Source organism: Salmo salar, chromosome ssa14 (genome assembly GCF_905237065.1).
Source record: "Salmo salar chromosome ssa14, Ssal_v3.1, whole genome shotgun sequence".
NCBI lineage: Eukaryota > Metazoa > Chordata > Actinopteri > Salmoniformes > Salmonidae > Salmo > Salmo salar.
In genome coordinates, this window is record NC_059455.1 from 94,519,292 (window position 1) to 94,527,343 (window position 8,052).

Consider the following 8,052-nt stretch of genomic DNA (forward strand, 5'->3'; position numbering starts at 1 on the left):
CGTAGCAGCTCAATTTCCTTTTATTTTGGAGAATCAGTTTAAATACTCTGGAATAGTGAGGAAAAAAAAAGTGAACTCTTCCTATATCGTCAGCCAAACATTCCAGTTGGGCTATTTGTTGAAGAACAAATTATTGCGTGGCTTCCTTTCCGCCAACCACTTAATTCTGGAATCGTATCCCTGTTATCAGCTGATAAGATGGAGGGATGCATCACTGCTGGCCTCCAGCTCGGGGTCAAAGTGATGGGTCTTCTCCTCCACTGGAATAGCTAAAGACGAGAAAGAGGGTCATCACATAGAGATTATCATTAAGTATTAAAAAGACAACTCCTCTACTTACATTATTTTTTGGTCATTTAGCAGACGCTCTTATCCAGAGCGACATACTTTTTTTTCTTTTTCGTACTGGCCCCCCGTGGGAATCGAACCCACAATCCTGGCGTTGCAAACACCATGCTCTACCAACTGAGCTACAGGGAAGGCCCTACTTCATTGTGTAATGGAAGTCACACTGCTTGCTGAGCGAGTACCACTTCCTGATTCAGCTCATACCAAGGTTTCCAACCCAGAACCTCTGCGCCCCCAAAAGGGTCTTACCCGTCACCACAGAAAAACTAGCTATTCAGCAGCCTGCTTCACACTTGGATGGATAATAAAGTTATATTATTTAGTGCCTTTTGGACCTTACCTCTTGCCGTCGGGGTCCGAAGTGACCCTGCCAAACTCCTCTTCGTAAGCTGCGTGGAAGAACCTTGCCTCGAACTTGCCGATCCTGGTGGTGACCTCCCATCACCACCTACACACACAGGGGTTAAAGGTCAGGTAACCCTAACCCCTTGACTTTTCCCATGTTTTGTTACATTGCAGCCTTATTCTAAAATTTTTTTTTTTTTTTGCTCAATCTACACACAATACCCCATAATGACTAAGCAAAAACGGGTTGACATTTTTGCAAATTCATTAAAAATACAAAACTGAAATCACGTTTACGTAAGTATTCAGACCCTTTACTCAGTACTTCGTTGAAGCATTGATTACAGCCTCGAGTATTCTTGGGCAGGAGGCTACAAGCTTGACACACCTGTATTTGGGGAGTTTCTTGCATTCTTCTCTGCAGATCGGATGGGGAGCGTCGCTACACAGATATTTTCAGGTCTCTCCAGAGATGTTCGATCATGTTCGGGTCTGGCTGGGCCACTCAAGGACATTCAGAGACTTGTCCCGAAGCCATTCCTGCGTTGTCTTGGCGGAAGATGAACCTTTGCCCCAGTTTGAGGTCCTGAGCGGTTTGGAGCAGGTTTTCATCAAGGATCTCTCTGTACATTGTTCCGTTCATCTTCCCCTTGATCCTGACTTGTCAGTTATGTGCCTTTTACTGAGGCGTGGCTTCCGTCTGGCCACTCTACCATAAAGGCCTGACTGGTGGAGTGCTGCAGAGATGGTTGTCCTTCTGGAAGGTTCTCCCATCTCCACAGAGGAACTCTGGAGCTCTGTCAGAGTGACCATTGGGTTCTTAGTTGCCTTTCTCCCTGATTCCTCAGTTTGGCTAGGCGGCCAGCTCTAGGAAGAGTCTTGGTGGTTACAAACTTACTCCATTTAAAGGGTCTGAATACTTATGTAAATAAGGTATGTTTTTATAAATACTACATTTTCTAAACCTATTTTCGATTTGTCATTGTATTGTCTGTAGATTGGAGGGAAAAATAATTATCTATTTTAAAATAAGACCAACGTAACAAAGTGGAAAAAGTCAAGGGGTCTGAATACTTTGTGAATGCACTGGTCTCAAAAGTGACTGAGTGTCGTCGTACGTGGTCCATGATGGGGGAGATGGCAGCAGAGTTGACAGGTCTCTCTGTCTTGAAGGACTTGATGTGATCTAGAGTTGTAGAGTCAAACAACTGAGGTAGACAGACAGACAAATAGACAGACAGAGAGGGTTATAGTCAGCCAACTGTACCCTACCTTGAGTGCCACTCTGTGTGATCTTGTCACTCACTGTTATAACATGTCATGTTTGGCAATGAGGGTGAGAAGACAAGGACGGTAATGGAGTAAATAGGAGCACAAAACAGATCTGGGACCAGGCTGGAGCATCCATCCGTCCGTACCTTAGGAGCAGTCTTTAGAGGCTGTGTATTCCTTAGAGGAGAAGTCTTTAGAGGCTGTGATGACCATGGTCAGATCAGCGGAGGTCTGGATGTCGATCTGTTGTGTTCCTTCACTTTCTTCAGCACCTCTCCAGACTGTGACGACAAAGACAAGACTATCACGTGATACGTGTTAAGTCTACAGTTCATCTGCCTTCTGTGTTCCAGAAATGTGTATAAACTGGGGTGTGTACCTTGGCGCTAAACTGGTTGATCTCCCCGTTCTCGTGACCAGCGATAACAAGCTCTCCCAGAGGCCCCCAAACAGCACTGGTGATCTTAGACTCAGCACAGGGCACCGTCAGGTACGGCTGGTTGTCCTCTACACAGACACAGACAGCGAGAGAGAGTCAGGGTGTCAAATGTCTGTTTGCTGATGATCTGGTGCTTCTGTCCCCAACCAAGGAGTGCCTACAGCAGCACCTAGATCTTCTGCACAGTTTCTGTCAGACCTGGGCCCTGACAGTAAATCTCAGTTAGACAACAACAATGGTGTTCCAAAAAAAGGTCCAGTTCCCAGGACCACAAACACCATCTAGACACCGTTGCCCTAGAGCACACATAAAACTATACATACCACGGGTAACTTCCATACAACTGTGAACGATCTGAGAGACAAGGCAAGAAGGGTCTTCTACTCCATCAAAAGGAACATCAAATTCGACATACCAATTAGGATCTGGCTAAAATACTTGAATCAGTTATAGAACCCATTGCCCTTTATGGTTGTGAGGTCTGGGGTCCGCTCACCAACCAAGAATTCACAAAATGGGACAAACACCAAATTGAGTCTCCACATGCAGAGCAGAATTAGGCTGATATCCGCTAATGATCAAATCCAGAAAAGAGCCGTTAAATTCTACAACCACCTAAAAGGAAGCGATTCCCAAACCTTCCATAACAAAGCCATCACCTACAGAGAGATGAACCTGGAGAAGAGTCCCCTTAACAAGCTGGTCCTGGGGCTCTGTTCACAAACACAAACAGACCCCACAGAGCACCAGGACAGCAACATAATTAGACCCAACCAAATGATGAGAAAACAAAAAGATAATTACTTGACACATTGGAAAGAATTTACAAAAAAAATAATTATATTTGTCCCTAAACAGAGAGTACACAGTAGCAGAATACCTGACCACTGTGACTGAACCAAAGTTAACTACATCTTTAACTATGTACAGACTCAGTGATCATAGCCTTGTTAATGAGAAAGGCTGCCGTAGGCAGACCTGGCTCTCAAGAGAAGGCAGACTATGTGCACACTGCCCACAAAATGAGGTGGAAACTGAGCTCATTGAATTGAAAGGGGTAGAGGGAGAGAGGGGATGGGTAGAGGGAGAGAGAGAGAGAGAGGGGATGGGTAGAGGGAGAGAGGGCGTGAGAGAGAGAGAGGGGATGGGTAGAGGGAGAGAGGGCGTGAGAGAGAGAGGGGATGGGTAGAGGGAGAGAGGGCGTGAGAGAGAGAGAGGGGATGGGTAGAGGGAGAGAGGGCGTGAGAGAGAGAGGTACGGGGAGAAACATCCTCAGACAACTGATGGCTGTGAAACCAGATATATACATTCTGATCTGAAGGAATGGCATAAACAATACAGCTGACGCTCCAGAAAGCCCATTAGAAGGGAAGGTTGCTTTCACCTTCATCTGCAAACAGCAGTTTCTTTCTTTCCCGTCCCTTCAGTTGTGAAACCAATACGGTTAAGGTAAGGGCCTAGGGCAGGGGTTTTCAACTCATACCCCACGAGGTCCGGAGCCTGCTGGGTTTTCAGATCAAACTAGAATGCTATTTGGCCCTAAAAAGAGAGTACACAGTGGCAGAATACCTGACCACTGTGACTGAACCAAACTTAAGGAAATCTTTGACTATGTGCCGACTCAGTGAGCATAGCCTTGCTATTGAGAAAGGATGCCTCTCCTCCTCATTGGTTTTTAGGAGCATATACCCACGTCAGTGATTGAAAGATGAACTGAGGTCCACACTCCAGTTGGTGGTGGTAATGCACCTTAAAGTTGGTGGCAAACCACCATATAAAGTCCACAGAAGAAGAAGAGATTACTAGAAACTAACTTCCCAGTTTACCCTTTTTATCTGTGGATTCATTGTCAGAGTAGAGGACCTTGTGCATTTCAGGTAAAATAACAACCCAATGTTTATATCCCAGGACAAATTAGCTAGCAACAGCAAACTAGCTAGTTAAATTGCCATAAATGTTTAATGCTTTTCGACCTGTCAACCCCAAATTAATACAGTTGGTTTTGATATTTCAACCTGTGTGTCCTGATCGAGTCTGGTGTGGTCAGCATGTCAGAGAGATACACATGGTCGGATACAGTAACAGACCCACGAGTGAAAGAGACTAATCAGAAGTGTACACTACTTACCGATCTGCTGGGGGTCGTGGAGGTCGAAGTAGTTGAGGAAACACTGGTAGCCCATCTGCTTGTCTGTAGAGAACATGATGATGTTGTCACTGAAGTCAAAGCCACAGGTCCTCACAGCCGAGCTGGTGTTCAACATGGCTAGCTGTTTACCTGAGAGAGAGAGGACAGTGGGCATTATACCACACACAGTTACACGCTTACACACACACACGCCAGGAAGTTGTTCACTAAACCTCAGTCTCACACATTCAACACACGTATACGAGTAAACACAAAAACACACACAGACGTAACTAAAATCCGGCTTCTCCATCTTGTTTTCTCACTCACACGTACCCGTCTCACAGTCTACAGCTGTTGTCTGCTGATCCTGTCAGCACCTTCTTGGTGTCCCCTGAGAGCACGGTTAAGGACAACACTACACTTGTCCCCCGTAAACTCATGTTGCCCATAACTACCTTAGGGTTGCAAGCAGGACCTTAACCCCAGATTACCCACCCCCTGTAACCCCAACATAGGACCTTAACCCCAGATTACCTACCCCCTGTAACCCCAACATAGGACCTTAACCCCAGATTACCTACCCCCTGTAACCCCACATTACCCACCCCCTGTAACCCCAACATAGGACCTTAACCCCAGATTACCTACCCCCTGTAACCCCACATTACCTACCCCTGTAACCCCACATTACCCACCCCTGTAACCCCAACATAGGACCTTAACCCCAGATTACCCACCCCCTGTAATCCCAACACAGGACCTTAACCCCAGATTATCCACCCCCTGTAACCCCAACACAGAACCTTAACCCCAGATTACCCACCCCCTGTAACCCCAAAACAGGACCATAACCCCAGATTACCTACCCCCCGTAACCCCAGATTACCTACCCCCCTGTAACCCCAGATTACCTACCCCCGTAACCCCAAAACAGGACCATAACCCCAGATTACCTAACCCCAACACTCAATGACACCTATATAAACATCACATACAGTGCATTTAGACCCCTTGACTTGTTCCACTTTTTTACGGACAGCCTTATTCTAAAACGGATTAAACAAATGTTTTTCCCCCTCATTCTAGACATAACACCCCATAATGACAAAGATTAAACAGGATGATTAAAAAATAAACACCTTATTTACATAAGTATTCAGACCCTTTGCTATCAGACTCGAAATTGAGCTCAGGTTCATCCTGTTTCCATTGATCATCCTTGAGATGTTTCTACAACTTTATTAGAGTCCACCTGAAGTAAATTCAATTGATTGGACATGATTTGGAAAGGCACACACCTGTCTATATAAGGTCCCACAGTTGACAGTGCATGTCAGAGCAAAAACCAAGCCATGAGGTTGAAGGAATTGTCCGTAGAGCTCCGAGACAGGATTGTGTCGAAGCACAGGTCTGGGGAAGGGTACCTAAAAAAAAATGTCTGCAGCACTGAAGGCCCCCAAGAACACAGTGGCCTCCATCATTGTTAAATGGAAGAAGGGCCTTGGTCAGGGAGGAGACCAAGAACCCGATGGTCACTCTGACAGAATTCCAGAGTTCCTCTGTGGAGATAGGAGAACCTTCCAGACAGACAACCATCTCTGCAGCACTCCACCAATCAGGCCTTTATGGTAGAGTGGCCAGACTGAAGACACTCCTCAGTAAAAGGCACATGACAGCCCACTTGGAGTTTGCCAAAAAGGCACCTAAAAGGACTCTCAGACCATGAGAAACAAGATTCTCTGGTCTGATGAAACCAATATTGAATTATTTTGCCTGAATGCCAAGTGTCACATCTGGAGGAAACCTGGCACCATCCCTACGGTGAAGCATGGTGGTGGCAGCATAGTGCTGTGGGGATGTTTTTCAGCGGCAGGGACTGGGAAACTAGTCAGGATCGAGGGAAAGATGAACGGAGCAAAGTACAGAGAAATCCTTGATGAAAACCTGCTCCAGAGCGCTCAGGAACTCAGACTGGGGGCGAAGGTTCGCCTTCCAACAGGACAACGACCCTAAGCACACAGCCAAGACAATGCAGGAGTGGCTTCGGGACAAGCCTCTGAATGTCCTTGAGTGGCTCAGCCAGAGCCCGGACTTGAACCTGATCGAACATCTCTGGAGAGACCTGAAAATAGCTATGCAGCATCGCTCCCCATCCAACCTGACAGAGCTTGAGAGGATCTGCAGAGAAGAATGGGAGAAACTCCTCAAATATCACATTTATTGATTAAGCCCTTCTTACATCAGCTGATGTCACTAAGTGCTGTACAGAAACCCAGCCTAAAACCCCAAACAGGTGTGCCAAGCTTGTAGCATCATACCCAAGAAGACTCAAGGCTGTCAAAGGTGCTTCAACAAAGTAAAGGGTCTGAATACTTATGTAAATGTGATATTTCATTTTTTTTTATTTTTAATACATTTGCAAAATGTTCTAAAAACCTGTTTTTGGTTTGTCATTATGGGGTATTGTGATGTCATTATGGGGTATTGTGATGTCATTATGGGGTATTGTGTGTAGATTGATGGGGGGGAAGACTATAATACGTTAAAGCCTTATTTTAAAATGTAACAAAAAGTGAAGGGCTTTAAACACTTTCCAAATGCACTGTACATGAACAGACGTGAACATATAACATACACAGATTATATAGTGGTAAATTGCACTGTTTGATGACCTAATGTAAAGGATACAGTCACAATCCACACACCACAAAGCTCCAGTATGTCCATTGTTAAGTGCCGAGTCGCTCCCCGTTCACAGAGTACCACACGTTTGCTACCTTTAAACAAAAATTACACATACTAAGATTCAGTTGTCAGATTTAGACAATCCCTCATTCTGTCTGACAAACATGGAGTGAATTAGGAATTAAATAAATGGTGGGTGAGAGACGATACTAGTATCTCAATATTTGTTCCAAGGCAAAAATGAAAACAACGCAGAGCAAACTCTTTGGTCCTTTAAGAAACGTTATGTATGTAAAATATTGTCCGCTATAGCTTGGGGAAAAAATAAATACATGTGACAACAGAAATGTTTGTTTCCAACATTAGGACTGTTTTCCTAAAGAAGTTGAATCCGCTTTGTGTTTCGTTTCCTTTCCTTTCCACGACACTAACGAGAACAGCAATACTGGTATGGTCCCGGCCCTATGAGTGACAGGTCTCGTTTCTACATACATGGCAACAGAGAAGATCAGGTCTCCCTCTGCAGTAGGGACGACCAGGGATGTTCTCTGTTTAGTGAGTCCTCCAGACCAGATGCAGTAGGGATGACCAGGGATGTTCTCTGTTTAGTGAGTCCTCCAGATCAGAGGCAGTAGGGACGACCAGGGATGTTCTCTGTTTAGTGAGTCCTCCAGATCAGAGGCAGTAGGGACGACCAGGGATGTTCTCTGTTTAGTGAGTCCTCCAGATCAGAGGCAGTAGGGACGACCAGGGATGTTCTCTGTTTAGTGAGTCCTCCAGATCAGAGGCAGTAGGGACGACCAGGGATGTTCTCTGTTTAGTGAGTCCGCCA

General features: G+C 45.5%; 1 pseudogene; it reads right to left on the minus strand.

The window, feature by feature from the left end:
- Window positions 1-2: 2 nt before the first annotated feature.
- Window positions 3-7,848, minus strand: LOC106570690 (eukaryotic translation initiation factor 3 subunit I-like; annotated as a pseudogene).
- Window positions 7,849-8,052: the final 204 nt, after the last annotated feature.